Below are 20,954 nucleotides of genomic sequence, written 5' to 3'. Positions count from 1 at the left end.
GGCTTTCCCGGATTTCCCTTGAGGCGGGGCCGTCGCTGGGGTTGAGTCCGGGTCACTGAGTTACGGGAGGCCAAGGGGGAGGTTTTGGGGATCAAGGGGTGGGTGGCGCACAGAATGGGGGCTGCACCCCAGATCTGTTCAGGAGCCACGCCGGTCCTCCTGGTTCTCTTTGTGTCTCCCCTTGTCTCTGCAACCCTGTCCCTCCATTCACCCCTGGCCTCCCTCTCCCCGTCTCCGGCCCCGCCTCCTCTCTCTTTTTGTCTCCCAATCTCTGTCTGTGTCTCTGTCTCCCTCGCAGCGTCTGTCTGGGACCCTGAAAGTCGGTGTGGGGCTCCGGTCCCCAGGAAGGGACTTTGCCCGCGACTCCGGCCCCACCCCTGTGGACGGTTAACCAGGGATGTGAGGAGCAGCTGTGGGCAGAGAGAGCCTTCCCCCCTTCCCCCCTCTCCTTTCTGCCTCTGTCTGGGTCCCCCCCAACCCCTCCTTAGCCACTGTAATAGGGAAAGGTTTGGGGCCAAGACCTGGGCCCAAATCCCACTTCCACCTCTCACTCCCTGTGGGACCTCAAACAAGTCCTTTGTCCTCAGACTCAGTTTGGTCTTCTGGTAAATGGGGCCAGTGTCATCCCCTGCCTCCCCATGTTGGGGGAGCTTCAAGTGAAGGAATTAGGTTGGAAAGTTTGGGTGCTGCTGTTCTCGTCCACAAAGTCCTCGCCTGTGGGGACTCTCGGACAGCACCCGGGTCCTATATGGAGAACGGCCCCACTGCACAAAAGGGGAAGCTGAACCTCAGAGGGGCGGGGCTTGTCAAGGTGGTGACCCTAGGAGGTAGGGTTGGAAGGACACCCAAGTTCCTCCTACTCCCTGTCTCCCTATAGCAGGTGGGGCAATGGCTTTGGGTCTAGGCAGGACTGGGGATGGGGGGGGGGGGACGGTGTCTGCGCTTGGCCCAGAGGGGGTTTGGAAGGGCTGAGAGAGAGAGAGTGCTGGGAGTTCTTAGTCTGAGGATGGATGAGGGATAAAGTCTGAGGGAGGAGGCTCTGAAGGAGGAAAACAGGTCTGAGAGAAATAAATGGTCTAAGGGAGGGGGAGAAGGGAGAGACAAAAGATCGGAGGGAGGAGGTGAGAGGCTGAGGGAGAGGATGAATGTCTGAGGGAGGAGGGTCTGAGAGAGGGGAAGGAGGTCTGAAGGAGGGGACACTGTCTGAGGAAGTCTGAGAAAGACCAAGTGAGGAGAGCCGCTCTGAGGGAGGAGGAGAGAGTTGGAGGGGGAGAGGGGGAGGAGATTTGAGGGTGAAGACCTGAGGGTCTGAAGATGGAAAACATGGTCTGAGGGAGGAGGAGCAGTTTGAAGAGGGCCTCCTTGGGGGCAGAGGGAAGAGAGGCGTGCTTGGGACCAAGCAGGGACTGAGGGAAGGGAAGAGAAGGGAGGTCTGGAGTCAGCCCCGCCCTGCAGCTGTCTAATTTCCCAGAATCTTCTACGGCTCAGGAAAGTCCCAGCTCCCACAACCGCCTCCCTCCAGTGTCGGGAATGGAGGATGCGGAACCAGGATGGCTGCCCCCTCCTTTCCCCCCTGACTCCCTGTGCCCCAGGAGGGGAGAACTAGGGTCTCCCCTCTCTGGGCTTGAGCTCTGGAGGCCCCCTGCTGGCAGGGGCAGCCCCTGGATGAGTCCCAGAAACTTCCCAGAGAAAGCCCGGAAGTCCTACATCGAGTCTAACCACTTTCCCTCACGCAGGCTGCCCTTTGTATCTGTCCAAATCTCCAGCTTCCTGCTGCTTCTTCCCTTCTCATCCTCCCCCACATCCTCCTGGGGAAGGAAGGACCGAGACCGTACCTGGTCAAAGTCCTGAGAGGGAAGGAAGGCCCAGCTAGAGGGCTGTGGGCCTGGGGCAACTTCCTTGATCTTGGGGGCCTTCCAGAGGGGAGAATCGTGCCTGGCAGACCCTACGTTCCCATCGGCTTAATTCCTGGGCCTTTTTCTGCCCCAATTTTTGCTCCCAGACGAGGCCCGGGTGCAAGTCCTATCTTCTATCTTCATTGGCGTGTGACCTCCACGCTCTTACTTAACCTCAAGGGGCCTCGGCGTCCTCATCCATAAAACAGACTAAATCAAGAAACGAATGCTTCCACCCCGCAGGGCCTGATGTATGGAAGTGCCGGATGCCATGTGGCCGCAATTATTATTAGTCTTATTATAACCGTAGGAACAATGGTAATAATTATTATTATCAATTAATCACAGAGTCTCAACAGCTGGACCCATTTCATTGAGGAAATTAGGATTCCCTGTGCTGGGCTTGGAGACATGGGTTTGGGGCCCAGCTCTGCCATGTGTTAGCTGTGTGGCCTTGGATAGGTGGCTTTCCCTTTCTGTGCCTTTGTGTGACTATGGTTGGGGGTAATAACAGCGTCTGCCTCACAGGATTGCTGAGCCGACCGAGACCCGGCGTGCAGAAGGAACGCGAGAATGCGTGATGGCCGTTCTTGTCTCCATACTGCTGGCCTTAAGTCCTCAGGCCAGGCCTTCCTTGTTACCCCGCTCCATCCAGAGGTGAGACGAGATGGGCCCATTCACTCCGTGCTGAGCTCCCACTGGGAACTGGCCCACTCAATTCTCTTGACATCTTGTGAGGAAATGCAACAAAAAGCCCCGTTTTACAGAGAAAGAAGCAAGCACCGGGGAGGGAAGTCACTGCCCCAGGGTCGTATGGCAAGGGACGGAGTGGAGGGAGGATCGAGATTTTCTGCCAAGTGTCTGTGTCCCTGGCACCCTGCTTGCTGCACCTGCTGACCTGGGAGGGGCCGCCGGTCTCAGAGGCCGCAGTTAGAGACCTCTCCTCTCTAACTCCAGTCCCCCCACCCCACCCCGGGCGGGAAGGGTGTAGAAGGGGAAATGCAGACACAAAAAGGCAAAATTGTGGTGGGAGGTTTGTGGGGTCTACAGTCTCTCTGCGGGTTCCTCTGCTACCAACAGGCACAGGCAGGGAGGTCGAGCTGATGGAGGGAAGGTCACATTGCAGCAGGAAGGTACAGATTTCCATTCAAGAGAGATTCGGGGAGAGCAAGCAAATTTACAGGCAGAGGAACACAGACAGGAGCCTGGAGCCGGAGGGCCCTGGCCAAGGTCACACAGCTTTGGGTCTGCAGACGGCTCTGCTCCCAGAAGCTGCCCCTACCCCCCCCCCCCCGGGGTGAATGCAGGCCAGCTTCCTGCAGCATGCCCTGTACCTCCTGGTTCCTCCCCACCCTGGGGCCTTGGCAGCTTCTGGAAGCCCTGGCACCAGGCAGGATCAGCCCATCTGGGGCCGCGGCCAAGACTCAATCTTCCCCTTTCTCCCTCTTGCTGGGTCTGCACGCACGGCGCTGAGTCAGAGGATTGCAACATCTCTCCTCAGGCTCTGAGACCAGACACCCTCTGCCCCGTGCACTGCCTTGATCAGACGGAGGTGATGTGGTGGGAGAGATCTGTGGCTGTTGGCATCTGCCCTGGGTTGGTGGGGGGAGGGGAGGGGGTTTGGGGAAGGTCAGAGGGGTTCCAGGGAGCTGATGGTAGACAGATGGTAGGCAGTGTCATGCTGGGCCTCAGCGTCCCCACCTGTCAGTGGGGGCTCACTGTCTCATTGGGTTCGAATCCCAGCTCTGCCACTTACCAGCTGTGTGACCCCGAGCAAGTGACTCACCCACTCTGAGCCTCAGTGTCCTCATCTATAAAACGGGGACAAAACAGTGAATCCTTACGAGGTTGTTGTGAGGAGTTAACGCACGTCCGTCCGCTCAAGCTGGTAAGGAGCTAAACGCTCAGTAAATGGGAGGTATCATTTTTCCACGATTGCTATTATTAATATAGGTGTGGGAGCGGGTGCCACAGAGACACGCTGCTTGGATTCAAGGGAAGACTTGTGGCTTGGCTGCCAGGCGTGCAGATGGCTGGCTGACAGCCTCTCACAATTGGCTCCTTCAAGTTCCACCTCGGCTTGCCAGTCGGGGACACCATTTCCTGGGCAGCCTCTGGCCATTGTCAGAGCCAGGCGAGGTAGGGGGTTCTGGCCATCACTGCCTACTGTGGGGTTCCTCTAACGGGCAGTCTTTGCAGCAGGGGCTCCCCCTTGGGCTGACGTGGTGGCCTGATGGTTCCTTCCCCCCTACCCAATCCCGCCTCCCCACTTCCCTTCCTCACGGATGGCTCTCCGTAACTTTTTGCTCTCTGGCCTCTAAGCCTCTGCTTTCTGGTGGACCAGATCCGTGAGGGTGGACTTTGGGAGTCAGACAATCTGAGGGCGGGTGTTGTCTCTGCCTGCGTGGCTTCGGGGCAGCATCTGATCTCTCTGAGCCTCAGTTTCCCCCTCTGAGTCAGGCGAAGAGTAATGTGGTGGCTGAGAGGCTCCCCGTGAGTCAGCAGGAAAGCCTTTGGCGCCCTTACCTGCCACGGATATGTCATACTCATCCATCGGGAGGGAGACACATCTGGGTCTACCTTCCACTCTGCCAGTTTCCGGCTAGGTGGCCTGGGGCAAGTCTGTGCCCTCTGAGCCTGGTCTGGAAGGTGCGGATGGACCTCGTCCTTCCCAGAGTAGGTCACCGGCGGGGTCAGGTGTGGAAAGCCCCGGGCAAGGCTGGCACACAGGAAGCTCAAGAGCCAGGTGGTGTCGTTACTGTGAGAGCCTTGAGGGGCTGCTGGGCAGCCATGTCTGACCCCCGGGGGGCCCTGGTCTTGGGCTGACTGATGAAGGGAAGTCCCAGGGCTGGGGAACCGTGTTGTCCTCCTGCAGAAGCTCCCCGATGTAGGGTACACCACAGAGGTGGGGGGAGCCCTCATTGGGTGGGCAAGGGAGGAGGGAGAATGTACAAGAAAGAAGCCTGCGTCCTTCATCAAGCTAGGGCTCACCAAGGGTGGGAGGAAGACCTCCACCATCAGACTGGGAGGTGCCTGAGGTGGGACATGTTCCCTATCAGTGTAGGAGTTCGCGGTGCATTTGAGCTGCCTTCTTTCTCCGCATCAGATGAGGATCTCCCTGACAAGGAGGGTGTGACATCTCTACTGATTAGATTAAGAGTGAGTGATGCCTCTCTTATCAGACCCAGAACTCTCCCTGGGTAGGTGGCTGGGGGATGCGTCTCGTTAGACTGGGAGTTCCCTGGAGACGAGCAGGCATGTTGCCTTCCTCTGTCGGGGACAGTGGTTCTCAATGGAGGGGAGCCATTTTGCCCCCTTCCAGGGGACATTCAGATGAATATTAGACTAGACTAGAGCTTCTTGAAGATAGTGGGCATGCCTCCACCATCATACCAGAGTTCCCTGAGAGGGAGTCTGGCTCCTGCCTCCTCCATCAGACTGTCTCACTCAGTTGCGTAGCTTGAATCGGCCATTGTACCGGGAGCGCTGTGAGAGTGAGATTAATCTTGTCCCCAATATTAAAACTGAGGTATGAATTCATACCTCCCCTGCGAGGGAGCTGTTGTCTGCCTGCTAGAGACCTGAGGTGGGGAAGTATCTCTCTCCCACCAGCCTAGCCACTCCCTGAGATGGGACAAGCCTTCGCCAATGAACTTGGAGCACACCGCCACCTTTCCAGTCCCACTCCCCAGGGCACAGTGCGGAGCCCACCCCGGAGGAAGGGACAGCACCCTCCCTGAAAAGCCAGCCTTTTTCCTGGAAGTTGGCATCTCCCCAGTCTGAGACCACAACCACCCCTGCGGCCACCAGGGCCTAAAAATACAGATGCAAAAGTTCCCTGGGCTCCTGGGAAAGCCGAGGTCACGCCAGGCTCTTCCTCATTTGAGCCAGGGCCGCGGTGGACTCACATCCTCTGTCCCCAGCCATCGTCCATCCCAGTGGGGGCCACCCCCGCCCTCCAACACCTTCCTGGGAGAGTGAGGACCAGGGGTGTGTGTCTCCGGCACCCCACTTTGTGGAATGGGGTCACCAGCCGGCAGCAAACCCTAGCACTGCCGCCCCTCAGCCCCGCTCCCCTGGGCAGGCTGTTTGCACGTCTGAAAAGCGTGGGGCTGGCAGCAGGCATTGGTGAGAATGTACCCGCGGGCACCTCGCTCTGGCTGGTGAGACATGGGATAAACGGGGGCTCCCGTGGCCGTGCCCTGCAGGCGCGGGTGGGGGTGGCGGGTGGCTTGTGGTGTCTACTTTGGACATCAGCCACCTCGGAACTTGTCGCTCTGGCCTCCTGTGGTTACACATCGTCACAGTACATTTGCTCACTTCTGGGAAAATCAAATCGTATTGTGTGTTTCAGATCCCAATTCTCCTCTCGTGGCTTCTCGCTGCCCCCTCCTGCCTCGGGGCTCAGGAATCTTGCCCCCAGAACCAAGTCATCTGAGGACCAGAAAGATGTGGAATGGCAGAATTAAAAAAAAATTATGTGTTTTCAAGTGATGAAATATAAGGGGGGCATTGCATAAAATAATAATGTTCCATTTCACGACCCATTATAAAGGGAATAGTTAGTCGTGGTCAGGAATGGTTTTGCCGGTTCCTTCGAAGCCCCTTTGTGCCTCTTCTAAATCATAACACTTGCCCTCCCCTCCAAGTAGCCCCGTATATTCTTTTATAGTTTTATGGCTTTTTAAAATACTTTTGGCCACCTACGAATACACAACTGACCACTACAGTTTTGTGTTTTTAGTAAAGGGATCTTACCGTGCAAGGTGTGGCTCTTTGCCCTCAATTGCATCCCCGTGAGGTGAGTGCGTATTCTTGGGTCTATGGGAATGCCTTCGTTTGCATGGCTGTTGACTATTTTTCTTGCAAGATATATCGCAGTTCGTCAACTCATTCTCCTGTTGATGGGCGCGTGCGTGATTTTGACACGTGAATGACTCTTTTGACGAGGCCAGTGAGCACCCGTTTTTCTGCATTCCCCAAGAGCGCAGTTGTCAGAGGCTGGGGCAGACGATGGGTCTATGTCCAGCGGTGCAAGTTATGGCCAGTTTTCCCCTGTGATTGCACCATTTAAAAAAAAAAGATTTTATTTATTTATTGGAGAGAGAGAGAGAGAGAGAGCATGAGCAGAGGGAGCAGCAGGCCGAGGGAGAAGCAGACTCCCTGCTGAGCAAGGAGCCCAGAGCAGGACTCGATCCCAGGACCCTGGGATCATGACCCAGCCGAAGGCAGATGCTTCACTGACTGAACCACCCAGGCGTCCCGACTACACCAATTTTTACTCCCATTTCCGATGTCTGCTGCGGGTTCTACTTGCCCCATATGCTTGCCAGCCCTAGTTCTGGGCAGACTTTTAAAATATGAGTCACCCTGCATGCATATGTGTGTGTGTGTGTGTGTGTGTGTGTGTGTGTGTAAGAATCTCAGGGTGGTTCTAATTTGCAATTCCTGGCTCAATCACAAAGTTGAGTACCTTTTCCTTTGTCCATTGTCTACTTGAATCCAAGCACAACAGAATCTTCACGACAAAATTTCTAGAACCCTGGGCGCCTGGGTGGCTCCGTGGGATAAGCGTCTGCCTTTGGCTCAGGTCATGGTCCCGGGGTCCTGGGATCTAGTCCCGCATCCGCATCAGGCTCCCTGCTCATCGGGAAGCCCGCTTCTCCCTCTACCCTTCCCCCCTGCTCGTGATCTCTCTCTCTCTAATAAATAGATAAAATCTTAAAGAAAAATTCTAGAAGCCTAAAATCTTAAAGCGTAAAGAATTCTGGAGTCCCAGACTTTCTGGAACGAGGCATTCTGGGAGTCCTGTGGCTGGTTTCCTCATCCATGTAATGGGGATGAAAGGGGTCTCTAACTCACGGTTGGCTGAGGGATTAAACACGTTACACGTGTGCTCCTCGAATGGGGCCCCGCAGGTGGGGAGGGCTCGGTAAGTGCGGTTTCCCCTGAGGCAGGAATCTTATCCATTTTGTTCTTTTCTTTATCCTCAGCCCCTAAAACAGCAGAGAGCCTCGATAAATCATTGCAAAGAGAATGAATGAATCCTGGAATCAAAGGATCAAAGGCTCAGAGAAACTTGAAATTGTGGAAATGTGAGGAGCAAAGACCAATGGAATTTAAGAACGAAGAAGGATGGGATCAGAGAGGCTTAGGAACTGAAGAATGATAGAAATGCATTCTTGGCAAATCTCAGACACGCTGTCTTAAAAAGGAGGAAGCTCTAGGGGCAAAGGCCCCCTGACTCAGGGTGGGAAGGGTCTGGGGCAGGCCTGAGGACAAGGCCTTCCTTGCTCACATTCTCCGAGGGGTCTGTTGCCGCCACTTCTCATCCCCACGGCCTCCCCTCGCCTGTCCTCCCTCCCCGCACGTGTGGATGGATCCTGGGAAGCAGCTCCCACCTTGGCCTCAGCTAGAGAAAGTCCAGGCTCCTGCCACGGAGGCCTCCCCCCTGCACCAGGCATCGCCTCCCTCCCGCCTTACCTCCTGCTCTGCCCCCACCTACACCCCTGCTTTCAATAGCGGCCTCTCCTGCCACCCTCCTGCCCCCACACACACCCTTTCGGCAGCCTCAAAAATATGCCTCTTCCTCTGAGATCTGAACCAGGGCATGCCGTAGGGGCCATAGCAGGGCCTCAACTCCAGCAGCCTCTCCTCCAGGAGGCTCTCCCTGATTTCTCTCCATAGGCTGGGTCGGGTGCCCTTCCTGGGTTCTCCCACCAGAGCCCCAACTGTTCTGGGATGTCGTGTCCCTGTCTGGGGGGGCAGTCCAGTCTTCCCTCTGTGCGAGGCTGTGCCCGGGGCTGGGGCTGTGTATACCCAACAAACACTGCCCCAAGCAGGTGAGACCTCAGGGAATGGGTGTGTCAGCCCCATCTGCCTTTTGAAAAAGGCCTTCTTACAATGCTCTGAACTGTGCCCCTTGATACCGTCCCTCCGGGACCCAGGGATAGCTCCACTGGCTTTTCTAGGTCAACCAAGGAGTGCCCAGTGGTTCAAAGGGACCCAGGTAAGACCTGACAGAACTCAGTCCAGCACCTGCCCTCCTGAGACACAGGAGCCATTCCTGGTCACCAGCTCAGGTCTGTGTCCTGCCCTAAAGGCCCACAAAGACTTTCTGTTTCATTTATAAATGTATGGGTGCGATCTGAGACCTCAACACCCACCCTGAATTCCATTTCCTCCCCCCACTCCATCTCCCTCCTTTACTTGAGGCACAGAGAGGTTAGGGGCTCTGCCTAAGCCCACATGGCCAGGGAAGGGCAAGGGGAGATAAGCTTTCAAAAATCAATTTTATTAGGGGTGCCTGGGTAGCTCAGTTGTTAGGCGGCTGCCTTTGGCTCAGGGCGTGATCCCGGCGTTCTGGGATCGAGCCCCACATCAGGCTCCTCCGCTGGGAGCCTGCTTCTTCCTCTCCCACTCCCCTGCTGTGTTCCCTCTCTCACTGGCTGTCTCTCTGTCACATAAATAAATAAAATCTTTAAAAAAAATCAACTTTATTAAAAAAATCAACTTTATTGAGGTATCATTTACATACAATAAAACGCATCCATTTTAAGTGTGTACCATTGGATAAGTTCTGATTAAATTTATAGTCCTATCATCGTATCACAAGCCAGATACAGAACATTTCCATCACCCCCCAAAACTACCCCTGTGCTCCTTTGCAGTCAAATCCTCCCTGGATCCCCGGTTTTTGGCAGCCACTGATTTGGTTTTTTTTTTTGTTTGTTTGTTTGTTTGTTTTGTGTTTAATCTCTATAGTTTTGCTTTTCTAGAATGTCATAGGAATGAGATCATACAATATGTGGCCTTTAAAGTGTTATTAAAAAATTGGGGACGCCTGGGTGGCTCAGTCGGTTAAGTGTCTCCCTTCGGCTCAGGTCATGATCTCAGGGTCCTGGGATGGAGTCCCCACATCGGGCTCCCGTGGGGAGCCTGCTTCTCCCTCTGCTTGTGCTCTTTCTCTCTCTCTCTGGCAAATAAAAAATTATTAAAAAATTTGCATGCAGTAAAATTCACTCTTTCCGGTGGACTGTTCTATAAGCCTTTCTGTCGCCACCGCCAGAATCACATTGCAAATGATTTCCATCACCCACCAAAACCCCTTCATGCTGGTCTTCTGCGGTTGCACGTTTCCCCCCTCCCACCTCTGGCAACCACCCAGGGATCCGTTCTCGGTCCCTATCATTTTTTTTTTTAAAGATTTTATTTACTTATTTGACAGAGAGAGAGACAGCCAGCAAGAGAGGGAACACAAGCAGGGGGAGTGGGAGAGGAAGAAGCAGGCTCCCAGCAGAGGAGCCCGATGGGGGGCTCGATCCCACGACCCTGGGATCAGGCCCTGGGCTGAAGGCAGGTGCTTAATGACCGAGCCACCCAGGTGCCCCTCGGTCCCTATCATTTGGCCTTTTTCAGAATGTCTTTATCAGTGGAATAACGTTGCCTTTGGAGCTGGCTTCTTTGACTCGGCTCCACGCATCGGAGATCCGCGCACGTGGTCATGTGTCGGTAGCTTGCCGGCGCTGCTGTCGCTGGGTATTCCGCTGCCGGGGCGGAGCACAGTTGGCTTATTTATCCACCTGCGGAAGGACATTTGGGTTGTTTCCAGTTATTGGCGATCATGAATAGAGCTGCTGTAAACGTGTGGATACAGGTTTTTGTGTGACCGTGGGTTTCTATGTCTCTTGGGTAAATACCCGGGAATGAAATTGCTGGGTCATATGGGAAGTGTATGTTCTAACCCCAGGGGAAATTGGCAAACCGTCTTCCAAGGTGGCTGCTCTGGTTTGCACGCCCACCAGCAGCGTGCAAGGGTGCTGGTGGCCGAGCTGCGACGTGAGTCGGGGTCGGTAGGATGGATCTGAGCTCCTGGCCGCCAAGCCAAGCCTCTCCCTCGCTCTGTCTCTCTTTTTTTTAAAGGATTTTATTTATTATTTATTTGAGAGAGAACGTGTGCGTACGCGTGCGCGAGTGAGCACAAGCAGGGGGAGCAGCAGAGGGAGAAGCAGAATCCCCGCTGAGCAGGGGGCCCGACCAGGGGGCTCGATCCGAGGACCCTGGGGTCAGGACCTGAGCCACCCAGACGTGCCACTCTTGATATGTAACAACTGTGACAAAAGCTCCGTCCACCGTGGTCACCATCCATGCAGCTGGTTGAAAAAAAAATTAAAGAAAGAAAATCATAAATTAAAAAAAAAGGTGGAGACGGGCGCTTCCTGGGCTGAGCTGTGGGACCTTCCAGATGTTCTCCTGGAGGAAAAAAATGCAGGGCAGGCTCCAAGTGTGTGCCGTTGGCATCAACAGGGGATGGGGAAGAAATAAGAGCATCGGTGTTCTCGTCTGCGCACAATCTTTGGAACGAAACCCGAGAGACTGGAAACCGTGCAGACCGGGAGGGGGAACAGGGCCGGGGCGGGCCAGGCCCCGGGTCATGGTGGGGAGATGACTTCTCACTTCCATTTTGTGCTTTTTGGACTTGGAAACTTGGGAGCGGTTTACCTCTTCAAAATAAACACATACGATCCAGCCACTGTGCCAACAGGTATTTCAGGCCCGGCTCTGGTAGCCGAGGAATCAGCTGCTGGCCCTCGGGGAGTCGAGTCCAGTCCCCGAGCCAGATTATCGATACGGGAGGGGAAAGTATAGACAATATCAGCTATTTGCTGTGGAGAAAAATGAAGCTGGCAAGGGACTGGGGTGGGGAGTGGTTTAAGGTGTGTTTGGGGGGGGCGCCTGGGTGAAGTGGGTGAAGCCTCTGACTCTTGATTTTGCTCAGGTCATGACCTCAGGGTCGAGAGATCGAGTCCCACGTTGGGCTCTGCGCTCAGTGGGGGGTCTGCTTGCGATTCTCTCTCCCTCTCCATCTGCCCCCACCCCCTGCCTTAAACAAAAGTGTTTTTTAACTTGAGTGGCCAAGGGAGGCCCCTAGAAGGAGTGCTATTTGGGCAAAACTTGAAGGAGGTGAGACGCGCTGTGGGCGTCTCGGGGAATAGTGTCCTAGACCAAGGGAACGGCAAGTGTGGAGGCCCTGAGGCGGTTCCCACTGGCTGGCTGAGGACAGTGTGGCTGGAGCAGAGTGAGCCCTGGGGGCGTGGACGTGAGCTTGGGGAGATGGGGGGGTGTTGAGGAGATCGGGTGGGCCACTACAAGCTCAGAGGGAGATGGGAGCCATGGAGGGTTCGAGCAGGGGAGGAATGTGGTTTCACTTTGGCTGCATGTGGGGGGCAAGGACGGAGGCAGGGAGTCAAGTGAGGGGATCGTAGCAGTCCAGGCTACAGGTGAGGGTGGCTGGGCCGGGATGGGGGGCAGCTGAGATGGGGAGAAGTGGCAGGACTCAGAGGCTATCTTGAAGGGGGCACCCTAATACATGTTCCTTCTACCACGGTGGGAGCTGTGTGGAGGGGCACAAAGAATGAGGACAGAGGGGAGAAGCAGGCCTGATTTTGGATATCAGGGATGACATTCCCGGAGCAGGGACCTGAAGTCAGGGGGGAAATGTTGGAAAGAGGAGACAGCACAAGGATCTCTTAGAAAGACAGAAAGGAGTGTGGAGGTGAACAGCGGTCTGGTCACCCACTGCCTAGTAGGCCTATGGCCTTGGTACAGCGTCGGTGTTCTCAGGGCACTGGGGAGCCATAGCAGGTCCTGAGCTGGGATCGGGTCGGATTTTGGGAAGACCTCTCTGGCTGTGCAGGGAGACCGGCCGTGCGGTTGGCTTGGGTTGGGCGAGTAGGTGGGAGATGGAGTGAAGAGGGTCAATTCCAGAGATTTAGAAGGAAACCTTCTGGAGAAGAGGGGGGGTGGAGGGCCGTGGTAGGCCACTGTCCCTAGGATTTCTTTTGCATGAACTCAGAGAGCTTTCACAACCACCCAGAGAAGTATCATACCCTTTTCACAGCTGGGGAAACTGAGGCTGGCAGAGGTTGCAAATTTCCTGGTCCAAGGCCACACAGTCAGCAACCCGGGTGGGGAGACTTGACCCCCCCCCCGCCACTTGCAGGGACATGGGTGCCGCCTTGCCCTTCCCTTACCCTCCCAGCCCATCCCCTACCCTCCCCAGCTGTGAAGGCTTGTCCTTCTGGGGAGTCCCCCCCTTGGGTCAGGCCACCGCCCCTCCCTCCCTCCCTGCCCTGAGCCCCAAGCCCAGCTCTGGACTTTAACCCCGGGCCATGGGGCACCGCTGATAAAGCAAGCAAGCCCAGAGGCCTGCGGGCAAAATTCCCCTACTCCCAGTGCCAGGGGAGTTACCCAGGGCGCAGGGAGGGCGGAGGGCAGGTGTGGGGAAAGGCAGAAAGAGAGTATCTGCAGCTCGATGGGGCTGTGCTGCTTTGCTGCTTTGTGCCTCAGTTTCCCTCTCCATAAATTGGGCCCGATTCCTTCCATGGATAGAAGAAGGACCCGCAAAGGTTTGCAAGGGCGGAAGGGTCTTCCCCTTTGGTCTAACCAGGAGACAAAGGTTTCCTCTGTCGGATGGGGGAAACAAGGAGACCCAACGGCGGGGGGGGGGCATAAGGAGCCCTCAGCAGGTCTGTGATGAGGGAGGCAGAATTTCCCAAATCGGATAGAGAGGATAAATCCCAGTTCCTGGGATGAGCAAGTATCTCTCGGTTGGGAGAAGTAAGGAGGCCCCATTCTGATGTGTGAGATGATGGGTTTCCAATCAGGCAGAGGAGACAGGTCAACCCCAGTCTTGCGGGAGCGGTAAGAATCCTCCCTCCGGAAGGCGAGGCAGGGTGCTCGGGTCTCAGCTTCTCGGGTGATGACAGAGCACGCTTGGGGCTCAGCTCCCTCTACCCTGGAGGCCTGGGGTCCGAGCGGCCTCTGCGTGCTTGCAATCTCGCTGTTAGCAAGCTGCGGCGCAGGAGGGAGCCGGGACCCACACACGGAGAGGCGAGGCCCGCATCAGATTTGCTCCCCCGGCGCTGGGGCGGCTGCGCCGGGCTCTGGGCCAGATGGCCCTTCGTGGGCTCAGACCCGGCTAAGTGGTGTGCTGGCGCCACCTAGTGGTGGCTGTGGGCCAGGCTTCCCATCCCCCGCTGCAGGACCGCTGTGCCCCTCACAAGTCCTGGATCCCCTCCCTCAGACCCGGGTGCAAGTCTCTTCCCCCCTGCAAAACCCCACCTGTGATTCTGTGGCTTCCCTCTGTTCACCCTCCACGTGGAAGCGGGGAGGTCTTTCTGACTTAACAAATCTACCTTTCTGCCTGTCCTTCCGCTCACAGCTTTTCCATGGCTCCCCAGTGCCTTGGAAGGAAGCCCACACACAGGCCGCAGGGCTGGCCTCTCTAGCCTCTCCCAAACCATCCTGTGCTTCAGCTGAACCACGAGCGGCTTGTTCTACTCGGAACTTACTGTCAGGCCTTTGTACAGGCTGTTCCCTCTGTCCAGAACGCCCTTCCCTGCCTCTTTCCCAGCCTCCCTCCTATGACCCCTTCAGGTCGTGGGGTAGATGCCTCTTCCTGCAGGAGGCCCTCCCTGATGCCCCAGGTCAGGATCACAGTCCTGAGGAGCCATTGGAATCACTGCTATGTCCCCATAGGGCCTGACACTAACTACTCACCCCAGGGAGTGTTTGTTTGAACGAATAAGAGCCAGGCTGAAGAGTTTGCCGACGGTGGTCACAGGAGCTTGGTCAGCGGAGGGACGTGGTCATTGAGAAGCCCCCAAGGTTCCCTCTTTTTTTTTTTTTTTTTTTAAGATTTTCTGTATTTATTTTGACAGAGAGAGAGACAGCCAGCGAGAGAGGAAACATGAGCAGGGGGAGTGGGAGAGGAAGAAGCAGGCTCCCAGAGGAGCGGGGAGCCTGATGTGGGGCTCGATCCCAGGACCCTGGGATCATGCCCTGGACTGAAGGCAGACGCTTAACGACTGAGCCACCCAGGCGCCCTGCCCCCCAAGTTTCCCTCTTAATTCTGGGCCTTTGCCTGTGCTGTTCCCTCTCCTTGGAACATTGGCACCTGTTAACTCCTGCTCACCTCCTCCTGGAAGCCCTCCGTGACCCCTGGCTGGGCCAGGTGTTCCCCACCCCGTGTCCTGGGTTCCCCCACCTCAGCCCTGACCAATGCTGGATTTGACAATCGTCTGTGATAAGTCTGTATCCTGGCTGCATCCTGGCAGGACGGGACTGGGTTCTGTTTACCCCTTGCCTTCTCCTCTGAGCTCAGAACAGAGCCGTCCTGCTGTTGGGAGCTGGGTTTTCAATTCCAACTCCCCTATTCGTGGAGTGTCTTGGGTGAGCTCAGGCCTCCCTTGGAGCCCCAGTTTTCCCATGTGAAATGGGGAAAGAATTGCTGGTTCCTCCCCCACCCGCCTCCCAGGGCTGTGGTGGGGCATCGAGGAGACAAGACCCCGAAGTCCGGAGCTGACCACATGCCGGGTGACTAGGGGTGACCCACTTCCCCTTTTGAGTCCCATCTGGCTGGATGAACGGGTGGCAGGGGCCCTGTCCTGCAGGGACATTTCAGGAGGCCGGCGCGGGGCTTCCCGAGGCGGGAGGGTCAGGGACAGGCAGAAGGAAGAGGTGTCTGCTGGGTTAGGGGAAAACCAGCCTTCCCCATCATAAAACGGATGACAGAGAGGGAAACAAACAAGGGCAGCTCCACCCGGCGGGAGGGGAAGTTGGGGGAGAGGATAAGGGGCCCCTCGAGGTGGGTGAAAACCGCAGTCCACACTGGTGCCAACTTCCCTCACGGAGCCCGTGTGCCGTGGGGTCTGGTCCGCCTCCTGCTTCCCTGGCCTCTCGAACACCCCAAGCCTTCCTTCCAGCCTCCATCCTGCGCCGGCTCAGGCCCAAAGCTGGGAGACCCCTTGACTCCGTCTTCCCTGCACCGCGTCCTGTCAGCAAATGCTGTCGGCTCTACCTTCCAAATCGATTCTAGCCCCATCCCCTTGGCTCCCCCCCCACCCCTCCGCCCAGCTGCCATCACCTCTTGTCTCCACTGCTGTCACCTCCTCACTGGGCTCCCTACTCTTATGTCTCTTCCAACGTGTGGCCAGAGGGATCATGTTAGAACCTGAGACAGAGCCTGTCCAGCACCGTCCACCCCCGACCCCGGGGCTCCCACTCAAGCCATATTGGCCTTGACCCTGGTTTCCTGCCTCCTGGGCTTTACACATTCTCTGCCCTCTGTCTGAAATGCTTTTCCCTGCCAACTTTCTACCCAGCTCCTCTGAGCTTTCAGGTCCCACCTGTAGGCTGAGTAATGCCCTGAAGCCTCTGGAAGGAACCGGCTCTACTGACTCTAATTTAGGTGATAGACACATTGCAGTGAACACAAGCGAGAAAACCCCTGCCTCGCGGAGCTCACAGTCCGGCGGAGAAGACGGTGTACAAGTGAAGAAAGAGACACAGAATATAAAGTTGGGTGTGTGGGTGTGTGTGTGTCATAAATGCTGTGGAGGACAAAGCTGGACAACATCGGGGGTTCAGGGGGCCCTTGTGAGGAGGTGACATTTTAGCAGAGACCTGAATGGAATGATTCAGGTATCTAGGCTAAGAACACTTTTTTGGCTGAAGGAAAGGCCAGTGCAAAGGCCCTGAGGCAGGAATTGTGTGGTTTATTCACACAATAGCCAGGTGGCCAGTGTGGCCAGAGTGGAGTGAGGGGAGAGAAGGATATGGACTGTGATCCAGACGGGAGATGATTCCAGAAATGTGACCTCACCTCTGGGGGCCTCTGTTTCCTCTTCTGAGGAATGGGAAGGTTGATACCTGCTTCTGGAGGTCACTGTGGGAACTCAGAGAGTGAGACCCTTTGGCTGTCCTGGTCCTGCGCAACCTTAGGGTGCTCGGATGTCCTGTGTGTCAGGACTGCACTGTGTGTCAGCTGGGCTGGAGCTGAGCAGACTCCCTGCTTGGTTCCCAAAGTCTGGCCTTGGCACCCTGGTGCCAGGACCCCCTGCTCCCCACCCTTCTCCTCATCCATCTCCCTCTTCATCTCTCCTCCCTCCCCTCCTCCCTCTCCTTCTCCCTCCTCCTCCCTCTTTCTCTTCCCTCCTCCTCTCTCTGCTCACCCTCCTCTCTCTCCATCCTGGATCAACATTCCAGCCCAGGGGAGAAAAACAGGGCAGGTTTCCTTCCTCTCACTGGCAGGGCTCCAGGCAGGGACTGGGCCATTGTGTGTTCTGGTCTCAAGGTCATTCCTGCCCCCACCCCTCCCCTCCCCACTGCAGAAGGTTACTTGAGAAAAGGCCTCTTAGGTGAGGGGGGACGCATGGGGGCAGAGACAGGGCAGAGTCTGGGCCCCACCCATGGCTAGTGGAATCCAGGGACCCAAGCACCATCCGGGCACCGTCCAGGCTTTGTGGCTTTGCTGGGGAGGTGTGGGGGGGGGGGCTGCTCTCAACCTCCTGGGGCAGACGTGAGCCCCGGTCTCAGCCTTCAGACCGAAACCTTCTGTGTGACCCTGGGCTGGTTCCTGCCCCCTCTGGGCCAATCTGTGGCCCTGCCCCTTCCCGGCTGAGCAGCCTTGGGCACGTTGCCTCCTCCTCTTTGTGCCTCTCTTTCCTTTTTTTTTCTTTTTGGTCAAACACTCCCTGCGTCTAGGTCCTTTAACTTCCCAATTGACAAAAAACACCCACGCTATTTATTTTAAAAAATTCAGCTTTCATGTCTCTTCCCTGGAGACACAGATTTCCTGGAGCCAGGCAGGGACCTGGGATGTGTATTTATTTTTTTAAAGATGTATGTTTTTGGGGGGTGTAGAGGGTCACAGGGAGAGGGAGAGATAAACTCTAAGCAGACTCCACACTGAGCGTGGAGCCCCACGTGGGGCTCGATCTCACGACCCTGAGATCACCACCTGAGTCAAAACCAAGAGTCGGACGCTTAACTGACTGTGCCAGCCAGGTGCCCCTGGGATGTGTATTTCTCATTATAATGTGGCCTCATTTCAAAGGAGCAAGTCAGAAAGTCTGTGCTAAGAGCACGTTACCCCCGAGCCAGTGATGATTAGCATCATGATTCTAGAAGCTCACACACATTTATTATTTTTTCTGGGAAGTCATCTTCGGTGATTACCATTTTCAAGAACATTATGTGCTGCATCAAGTGAGGCGAACCCATGCAGTAGGATTGATGGAGTCCCCCCAAGAAGAAGACATCACAGAAAAATCACTGAGCAGGGAGCCCGATGCGGGGCTCGATCCTACGACCCTGGGATCGTGACCTGAGCCGAAGGCGGACGCTTAACCGACTGAGCCACCTAGGCGCCCCGAAAAATCTTATTTTTGACTTTTCCATCTGCCTGCACTAGCGCCTTTACTCGTAGTGACTCTTCAATGACTCTAGGAGTGGGCACTGTTTCTCTTTTCTGTTTTACAGGTGAGAAAAAGCAACGTGCCCCAAGCCCCACAGCTAAAAGCGGCCAACGCAGCTCCCTCTGGGCTCTGAGCCTGTGCCCTTGACCAGCCCGCCCTGCTGAGGAATGAAGGGGACTTACCAGCCAGCTCCTCCACCCAGCAGCCTTGGGAACTGTGGGACCCAGAGCAAGGTTTTTAAGCCGTGCCTCAGTTTCCTCCTCTGTAACATGGAGGAACTGGCAATATGACGACTCAAAAGGGTTGTTGTAGAAATTCATTGAGAACGTGTATGCAAAAAGACAACCCATGCTCAAGACAGAGGAGCTAGTCTTACTTCGTGGTTCCTGTTCTTTCCTGGAGTGTTCACAGAAGGGGATTGGATCGACAGAAGGATTCAGTTCAGGAGCCCAGCGATGCCTAGAGAGATGGGAGCTTTGCTCCTGGGGACATCTGAGCCTCCACACCCTGAGGATATGGGATCCGACTGACCTAGAAACCTGAACTGCCTCCTCCTTGGCTCCCTCCACTCCGTCCCTCCCGCTGGCCTCATTCTGCATTGCACAAAGCAACCCCCAACTGAACACAGCCACTGTCTTTCCCAAACCCTGGCTCGCGTGGCTGTGGTGATCTCCCTTTGGGCTTAGATGAGAAAGGTCATTTTGTCCAGCTGGGGAAGTGGGAGTTCCAGAGGCTGCCAGCTGCCCACTCGGGATCCAGTCTTCCTCTCTTCCTTGAAATCAGGACCCTGAGAGGTTGTTTACGGGCAGCCATAGACCCAGGCAAACGACTACACGTCCCAGCCTCCCTTGCAGCTAGGGTGGCCATGTAACTAAGCACTGGCCAATCAGATGTGAGTGGAAGTTGTAGGATGGGACTTTGGGGAAGTTTCCTTAAAAGGGGTGCCAGCTATAACCTGTGTGGCGTTGTGTTTGCCTTTTGTCCCCTTCTTTCTGCCTCCTGCCTGGAACACTGACGAGGGAGCTCCAGCAGCCATCTTGGGCCATGAGGAGACCAAGAGAATGGAAACCCCAAGTTGAGAATGATGGGGCAGACACGCAGGGGGAGCCGTGTCTCTAAGGACACCACGGAGTCCTGATTCCAGTTCTGAACAATCTGCTTCTGGGCACTTTTCATGTGAGAGAGAAATAGTCTTCTGTCCACGTAGGCTTCTCTTACCCATCCCACTTTCTCTTTCATCTTATATTTTGATCTTCTCTGTTTGTCTTATGTCCAGTCTTTTACTTGCCACTGAAGAGAAATTCTAACTGATATACCTAGGCTCTGACCCTCATATGTCTCCGAATCTTATGTGAACTTGGTGGAGGGGGGAGAATGTGGGCGCCATTGCCCATTTTGGGGGCTAGATGATATTGGGGTTGGGAGTCTGGGCTCAAATCCCTCTGCCCTTCCTGGAAACCTCACACTAGAGACCACTGATTCAGGTAATAGCTTTCCAACTCCGTGGAGCTCGCCTAGCGCCTCCCTCAGGTAGGGTGGAAGCAGTGGGCGGGACTTTCCACTCTCTCCTTCCTTCATTGGCCAGAATTTGGTCACATGGCCACCTGCAGCTGCAAAGCCGTCTGGGAAAGTGAGTACCTGACAGTTTCAGCTACTTTTAGGGGAGGCAGTGCCTGCCACAGCGAAAGAGGGAGGCTGAGTGGCTGCTGGGGAGCTATTCACAGGTATCCCACACTCTCTTCCCTCGAGGTGTATCTTTATTGTTCATCTAACCAGGAACTGACCTTCTATTGCAACCAGACCAGTTTCTCTCTTTTTAATTTTTACGATTTTTAAGTAATCTCTACACCCAATGTGGGGCTTGAACTTACAAACCCGAGATCAAGAGCCCCATGCTTTACCCACTGAGCCAGCCAGGTGCCCCTCTTTTATTTTAGATATTAGATATTTAGATATTAGTCTCTGTCTCTTGCCACACTTGCAAAAAGTTTGTCTAGTCCATCAGCAGTTTCAAGGAAGCAGCTTTAGGTTTTATTGACTAACTGTTTTGTATTTCATCCATTTCCGCTTTTTACCTTTTTACATTCTTTACCTTTGTTCTTTGGTGTATTTTGTGAACGTTTTCTAGTTTCTTGAGTGGAAAGCTTATTTTGTTCATCTTCAAGCTCTTTTTAGTATTCCCGTTGCATTTAAGCCTTTAAGGCTATCATTCCCCCTCCAAGTGTGGCTTTGGCCATATCCCTCAGGTTTCTAGATCTAGCGTTTTCACTGGCATTTGATTCTGGTTGGTATTTTACATTGTAATTGCCTCTGTAATCCAAGGTTTATTTAATTTACATTTGGGGAATTTTTTTCTACTGTGTATAAACTTTGGGGGAGAGAGGGCTGTAGCTTTTGATTTGATATCTACTTTTCTTGCATTACTATTTCAAATAATATATTGACCTACCATGTAAGCTTGCATTTGAAGGGCTCCAAGGCTAATAAAGTGGTTTGAAAAATTCTAGTCTGCCCTAAGCCCACACCCTTTTGCCAATGTTCAAACTGAGGGTCTAATGAATCCAAGGCAAATCATGATCCAGATTTCATAACCCTATTCTGGGGCTCTTTCCACCCACCATCCCATCTCAACGTGGCCATCCTCAGAAAGGCTCTGTCTTGAAAGTTTCTAGGAAATATCTCTACTAGGCCTTTCTATCCCTGCCCAGACATCTCTTTCTACCCCAAGCCAAGTCTGTGATCACCACTTCTGACCAACACCAAGAGTCTGTCTCTAGTGGACCATCTTGGCTGAGTGGGG

General features: G+C 54.9%; 2 long non-coding RNA genes across 2 annotated transcripts; both read left to right on the top strand.

The window, feature by feature from the left end:
• The first annotated feature begins 2,363 nt into the window (after positions 1 to 2,363).
• On the top strand, positions 2,364 to 9,389 carry LOC130544104 (uncharacterized). The gene is made up of 2 exons (XR_008960090.1): positions 2,364 to 2,552; positions 7,889 to 9,389. It is a non-coding gene; the product is annotated as an uncharacterized LOC130544104 (long non-coding RNA).
• A 3,796-nt stretch (positions 9,390 to 13,185) lies between these two features.
• Positions 13,186 to 20,660, top strand: LOC130544102 (uncharacterized). Its single transcript, XR_008960089.1, has 2 exons — positions 13,186 to 13,303; positions 18,219 to 20,660. It is a non-coding gene; the product is annotated as an uncharacterized LOC130544102 (long non-coding RNA).
• Positions 20,661 to 20,954: the final 294 nt, after the last annotated feature.

This window comes from Ursus arctos, unplaced genomic scaffold, assembly GCF_023065955.2.
Source record: "Ursus arctos isolate Adak ecotype North America unplaced genomic scaffold, UrsArc2.0 scaffold_19, whole genome shotgun sequence".
Classification (NCBI taxonomy): Eukaryota; Metazoa; Chordata; class Mammalia; order Carnivora; family Ursidae; genus Ursus; species Ursus arctos.
The sequence above is the reverse complement of the archived record's forward strand: the minus strand, read 5'-3'. Positions and strand labels throughout refer to the sequence as shown.